Source organism: Myotis brandtii, unplaced genomic scaffold, assembly GCF_000412655.1.
Source record: "Myotis brandtii unplaced genomic scaffold, ASM41265v1 scaffold90, whole genome shotgun sequence".
Taxonomy (NCBI): Eukaryota; Metazoa; Chordata; class Mammalia; order Chiroptera; family Vespertilionidae; genus Myotis; species Myotis brandtii.
In genome coordinates this window covers 317620-325012 of record NW_005371694.1, presented here as the reverse complement: position 1 = coordinate 325012, position 7393 = coordinate 317620, and the positions used below count along the sequence as shown (strand labels likewise).

Below are 7393 nucleotides of genomic sequence, written 5' to 3'. Positions count from 1 at the left end.
CGCCCCGCCCGCGCCGCACTCCGCTGCTCGAACTCCTTTGAATGACTCCCGAGCTCTTTCTCGTCCCTCCCCTTCCCCTCCGACTTCGCACAAAGAGCGCCCCATAACTTCCAGCCCCCAGACAAGTTTGTGTGTGTATGTGGGTTGTTGTTTTTTTGTTGGTTTTGTTTTTTTTTAAAAAACGTGTCTTACTAAGTGCTGGCTTTACTTCACCAACCTCTTCAGGTGACTGTATTTCTTTTCTCGAATTCGAGGGCTACCTTTTTTTCCTTTCTATTTTTACTAAGTGATATATGGGATTCCCCCCCTTCTCAGCGACTCCCGTGCTCAGATTCGGAAGCTTAGATGCTGTTGCTTTTCGGACTTTCATTTTCCCTCTCGTTTGACCACCCGAGAAAAAGCTACAGAAGTTGTTTACAAACGAGAAGGGCGGTCGACTCAGGGAAAATGCTGGGCACCGCAGGCCTGCAGGAGAGGAGAGCTGATGGGGTCCCTTAGTTAAGTCCGTGTCCAGTAGCAATGTTATTGTTTCCCATTTCCAGCTAAGTATCTGATCGTGGAGGCACGATTTTTGTTTTTAGGGCTCTACGCTACCCTGTTGGATCTAGTGTTCATTACTTTGGAGTTTTCCAGAGATGTTTACATCTGGATTAAAATTTCATGCCTGTTTTTTTGACTTAAACTTACTTTGACTTGTTTTAATGTAGTCGTCTTATAGACTTCTAAGAGAAGGAAAAAAATGTCATAATTATATTTCTTTAGTGCGTTGGACAGTTACTTTTTTTTTTAGAGACTGAGTTTAGACACTGAAGGATTGATTCTTGATGTCAAAATTATTGCAACTGTTAATTTTTTTTTTGCCTTTCAAATGTTTTTTTCAATAGATCTCTGCATACGCAAGGTGTAAGTGCAAGATGTAGGTTTGAAAGTATTATTATAATACTTGATATTTCCTCCACAAAAATAGAGATTTCAGCAAGATATACCAATATACTGTTGCAAACTTGGAATCCTCTGGAAATGCAAAGCTGAATTTCGTATAATTGAATATGTTGCTATATAGTTTTTAAATTCCTAGCTTTTTATAAGGAGGTCTTACAGCATACCACATTTGCGAAATGAATGAAATTTATTGTTTTATTAATTTACATGAGCTTTTAAAATGAAGTTTGTTTGAGGCACAATCGGAAATGCATTCCATTGCCTAATCTTAAAATATGAATAGGTTCCTATTCAGAGCGCGCGCGCGCGCGCGCACACACACACGAAAATGACAGGAGCTTTGGAGCGCGCGCGCACACACACACACACACACACACACGAAAATGACAGGAGCTTTGGTGTGGCTTCAGAATTATATAATATTTGGCATCCTAATTTGTATTTTATAGACAGTAGGCATGAAAGACACTGGGCCTGAAAACATTTTTATGTGAATTAAAATATAACGTTTGGGAACTTTTAGTAATAATCAGTTTTGACAATAACAAGGAAGCAAGTTAGAGAAATAAGACATTTTAAATATGACTGTTTTAAAAATGGGACCAAAGTAAGGAAATATCTAAAGTCTTTAGTTTAAATAAATTAAAATGTAACCCAGAAAAAGAATAGTTTTTATTAAGTGTTACCTTATAGGTTATCATATATACCCAGGGCATTTTTCTTAGTGTATTTGACTCCCATTTCTAATGCATTTGAACTGTATAATGTTTATTAAAATAATTGAGATTAATTATATCAGCACTTAAGATAAATGGTGATAAAATTTGCCTCACCAGGCACTTCCATCTATTCAAACATTTTATTATTTCATTGGGTCAAGAAACTAGTCTATAGTAACTAAATATTTATCAAACTTGCTGGTAGAACCAATTTTTTAAAAGCTTCTAAGTTTGAATTTATTTAAATTAAAAGGTCATTTAGTATGTAGATCTTAATGCTTCTCTGCCAAGCTATTTTAAGTATTTAAATTGTAATTTATGTCCCAAGTTTGAAGATTTATGTTTAGTAGTTAATAACTGCTACTTTGCCATATCTTGTCTCAGGAATACTTGTTTCACTCTGAAAGTTACATGTTACCTATTTTTAATGAAATTGATGTTTATTTTGAAACATTATATATTTAACATTTTCAAATTATTTTTCAAATTATATTGCAGAATTTGCAGTACTTTAGTACTTGAACTGGAGTTGGATTATTGATAACCTTTGGTTATAGGAAGACAAAACAAAGAAAATCTAAAACCACAGTACTTTGTCTTGTTAATTACTATAATATTTCTATGTAGTAACGTTTACACACGAACTTTGATGGCTAGAGACTTCAAAGTGTAAGGAAGAACATTTATTTACTGTAGTAAAAATTAAAATAGGCTATTTAGAAATATAAAATTAATTGACAATTTCTTTTCTTTTTTAAATTTGAAATGTAGTAGGAAACTTAATGAGCTAGTTTTGTGAGGCCAAAGAAGTTAAAGTTTATTTTCAAGGAAACTGGATTAATTAAAACTATATGAAGAATCTCAAAATGAAAATGTTGGCAAATTTTATAGAATTCAGACCCAAATATTAACATACTAATAAAGTTACCTTTTCAATTAATGGGGATTCATCTCCATCAAAATGCCTGATAAAGTGCTGGGAATCTGAAGTTCCATTCTCAGCAGAATTTATTTAGTAGAGGTGACTTGCTCAAGTGGATGTTGAAGTAGTTAGCCTTAAATTTATAGAGATTCATTTAAAGAAACATTTAGTGAGTACCTACTAAAGCCATATTGAAGGATATAAAAATGACAAGATATGGTTTTTACTTTCTAGCAGAGAGTAAAACAATAACATTTATTGATTATTTGCTGTATGTCAGACATTGCACTTGGTACCCTTATATACCAGTACACCTTATTCTTTACAACAGTCCAGTAAGGTGGGTGGGTATTATTTCCATTTTACGGATCAAGAAATTAAGTTCAGGGATGCTCCACAGTCGCATTGTAACTTTGAGTTTGAATTCAGATCTATATGTTTGCCCACTACACTATTCTTTAAGCTGTGCCACAGTTCTGTGGGTACATAAATGTTTTACATTCCAATGTGGTAGATGTGTAAACTTTCTAAAAATTGGCCAAACGTAATTAACCAGAGTTAGCTTTAATACAAACTTCAGACTACTTGTTAGGCACCTCTATAACAAGGAAAAATGATTTTCACATTCTATTTGGTAGTCTGTAATTTGGCAGTGCTTTATTATGGTGAATAGGTGTGATGTTCTACAAGGAATAACAGTACCACTAAGTTTTTGCAGGTTTTTTTCATTTAAAAATTATTGATTCTGATGAAAGTTGTTAAATGTTTGCCCAAAACTTTCTAAAGATTTTACATTTCTCTGTAGATTATCCATAAGATAAACTTGGCTTTAAAAAATTAAGCTCATGTATAGCCAAGCTATGTTTGGCACTTAGTAGATACTCAGTACATTGATGAGAAGGCACCAGTTTTCACCTAGGATGAGAAATGCCTTGACTGTTCTAAGAGAACTTGATTATAATCATTGACATAAGAAATTACTTTGTTTTTTTAAATTTACATTTCTAATCTTTTGTCTCAAAAAATACTCCCTTGACAAGTTCAAAAGGGATTTCTGCACTAGTTATATTACATCTACATACAGCACATTGCTATTTTATCGTTTGATGGGAAATTGGGAGGTGGCATATAATTTTGCAGTGATGCTAGAAAGGACTCTGTGTTGGGAGGATTAAAATTTCCAGGTGTGTTGGGGGAATGTAGTATGAGAAAGTAGGCAGGATGGGTAAAATAGATTTTACAATTTTTTCAAGTTATAAAAGTGATACATGTTCACTGTAGAAAATTTGGAAAATGTAGGAAGTACACACACAAAAAAAAGAAAATTTGCTCATAGTTCTCACTCAGAGATAACTGACAAACTTTTCCAACCTATAAGCCCCAGAATTGAGTCTGTTTCCCCTTTCCTTCCTTTTTTATTGAGATATATTTAATATACTAAATTGTGTAATTTTAAAATGTTCAACATATTGATTTGAGATTTTCCTCCCTTTATCTCATTTTACTTACTAGAATTTTTGAAGAGAAATGAGGTTCACAGAGTTTTAAGATATGAATAGCTATAGGTTGAAAAAATTTTTGCCACTTTTTATAGATAAGCAGATTTAAGTAGCTTTGTTGACTTTTTTTAATCTCAAAATGTTTCGATTGTGAGTCAGTACTTTGAGATACAGTTAAGAAGAAAAACAAGTGGTGAGTACAGTATGGACTTAGTAATAGACAATGATACATAGCATAGACTCTGAATAATAAATTAGTATGATATGGTTTTCAGCTTAGATTTGATTCTTGCTGCTCTTAAATAAATCTGCATATTTTGTTAAATAAGGCATATCTTTAAATAAATTCTCAATTTTTTATTGACTACCCAGGTAAACATCTCTGCTGAAACGTGTTATAAAGTGATGACTAAAATGGATCATGTTTTTCTGTCATTTCTAATTAGTATAATAGATATTAGTTCTAGTCTCCTACAACTCCTACTATTCCTATTTGATCAATGTTTAAATAAAGATAGGTAGGGGCACCTTGTAGGCATTCTCTGTTTATTCCAGGGCTTTGCATCTGATTCCTTGAGTTCTCCTTTTCTGCTTTTCAAATTTGGCAACAGTTAATTTTCATGCCTTTTATCAGTTTATTCTTATGTGTTATACTTTCAAACAAATGGGAAGAGTGGAGTAATAGTTTATAGAGGTGAAAATAATGTTGCTTCCAGAAGCATAAATGATATTTGAATAGAATAGTTAATTCTGCATCATTTCCTAGGTAAATGTGTTGTGTTGAACAATTGTCAAATGTCTACTCAATTTCAAAAACCAATTTTACTCTAATTAGAGTATGAAAAAATCATATGACATTTAATATTAACTTTTGATATACAGCAGAGTTCAAACTTGGCAGCAAAGTTAGAAAATGAAAAACTAGTTAAAAGCTTTAAAAAGATACAATTTTGAATGGGAAAAACATACTAATGAAAAAATAACTTCTAATATCTTAGAAAAGCAGAAAAGAGTATTTCTTTTGACACACTCAGTTTCTCTTATTTTTGTCTAATGAAACCTTATTTAAAACTAGCTCTATTGTCACATTCAGTTTTTCACAATCTAACAAAAAATTTGTCTAACATTATGTACATAAATATTGTCTGTTAAAAATAAAGAACAGAAAAGCCTAGGAGGAGTGTATTTGATGATATGAATACCTTAGATTGGAAGGTAAATATTAGTGTTATAAAGATAAATTGTTACACAAGAATTACATAATATATACCATTATTGGGATTTATCTATTTTAGAAACTTGGCAGTGATTACTTTTTTCTAATTGATTAAGCTTTACCGTCCTGGCCTACAAAGACCTTAATTTATTGGAAAGTTGTTATGGTGGCAGCATTTGGAATTTATTTTAGATATAGAAGACAAATTTACCACCCACTACATGTGGTGAATAACATATCTTTAAACATTAATTGTATTGTTTTCCCTTCCCTATAGTTACTAGCTTAGTAAATCTCTATAGAAGTGCTTGTTATTCCTGTTTCAGAATTTTTACTGGACAAATTTCATAACATTTTTAGATTTTTTTCTTTTATTAAACCTTAGGTACACTGCATTGGATTAATCATTATCTATCATTATACTAAGCACCCATGGACAGCCATTCCCCATCTCCCCCCAGAAGCTAGGAACTTAACCTACATATGGTTTTTCTCCTTTCCATCTTCCTTTTTTTGTCAACCTTTCATCAACCAAGGTAATCATCATCTTAAATTTTATGTTCATTGTCTTGCTGCCTCACAGGGTAGGTGAATGCCCAACTTTAGGAGATGATGTCTAGCTTCCAATGTGGTTGAGCCCATTTATATTCATAGTAGAGCCCCGTTGCACGAAATTCGTGCACTGGGCAGGGGGGTTCCCCTCAGCCCGGCCTGCGCCTTCTCTCAGTCCAGGACCCCTCGGGGGATATCCGACTGCTGGCTTAGCCCAATCCCCGGCAGTCAGACATCCCTCTTGCAATCCTGGATCCCTTGCTCCTTACCGCTCGCCTGCTTGCTCCTTACTGCTCAGCTGGCTGCTCCTTAGCAGCATGCTCCTTACAGCTCAGCTTGCTGCTCCTTAGTGCGCTGCCATGGGGGCAGGAGAGGCTCCCGCCACCACCGCTGCGCTCGACAGCTGTGAGCCCAGCTTCTGGCTGAGCGCCCACTCCCCCTGTGGGAGCGCACTGACCACCAGGGAGCAGCTCCTGCATTGAGCGTCTGCCCCTGGTGGTCAGTGCGCATCATAGCGACGGGTTGTTCTGGTTGTTCTGCCATAACAGTTGCTTAGACTTTTATTATATAGATCAGCAGTATATGAGATAAAAAAGATCCTTATCCAATCCTCTTCGACATTTGATACTATGTTTTAATTTTTACAAATCAGAAGAGTAATATGCTCTATCATTGTGGTCTAGATTTGCATTTTCCTTATCACTGATGTAGAACATTTCTTTTTATGTTTACTGACCTTTTTGTTTTCAGTTAAATTCCTATTCATGTCTCTTGCTGATATTTCTGTTTTTCTCATTGATTTATAAGAGTTCTGTATAGTCATGTTAACCTTTGTTTATATTGTGACTGTCTTTTCTCAGTTTGTAACTTGACTTTTCACTTTTTTTAGGGAGTTTTTGGGAGGGGCAGTTTTACTTACTACGTTTTTCTTTTTAAAAAAATTGATTTCAGAGAGGAAGGGAGAAGGAGAAAGAGATAGAAACATCAGTGATGAGAGAGAATTGTTGATTGGGCTGCCTCCTGTATGCCCCACACTGAGGATCAAGCCCACAACCCGGGCATGTACCCTGACCAGGAATCGAACTGTGACCTTCTGGTTCAGAGGTTGAAGCTCAACCACTGAGCCATGTCAGTCAGGTGGGAGGGACAGTTTTAAATGTTTTACAGTTTATGGCAAATACTCAGAATCATTTACATGATTGTGGTCAGCAAGCCTGCACTTAACTCTATTCTAGATTTGGTATAGAAAGGGTAAAGTTACTGAGTTTATGATCTGCAGATTCAGTTATCCAAATGAACAACCATAGAAAGTTGTATAAAATATTGCATCACTTAACACATACTAGACACTCAGTGTTAATTAACTCAAAGAGTGAATTTAGAAGCAAAAAAAATGGTTAAAATTCTATGTGTAAATAGTTCAACTGCTCCTCATTTTTCCTTTTTCATATCTCTTCCATGAAAAATACTTTTTTTCCTTCTTTTTAAAAATTTTAATTAAATCTTTATTGTTCAGATTATTACAGTTGTTCCTCTTTTTCCC

At 34.4% G+C, this 7393-nt stretch overlaps 1 protein-coding gene across 3 annotated transcripts in view; it reads left to right on the top strand.

The window, feature by feature from the left end:
- PKN2 (protein kinase N2) overlaps positions 1-7393 on the top strand; it is a 157442-nt gene that overhangs the window by 450 nt on the left and 149599 nt on the right. The gene's annotated exons all lie outside the window — the stretch shown is intronic.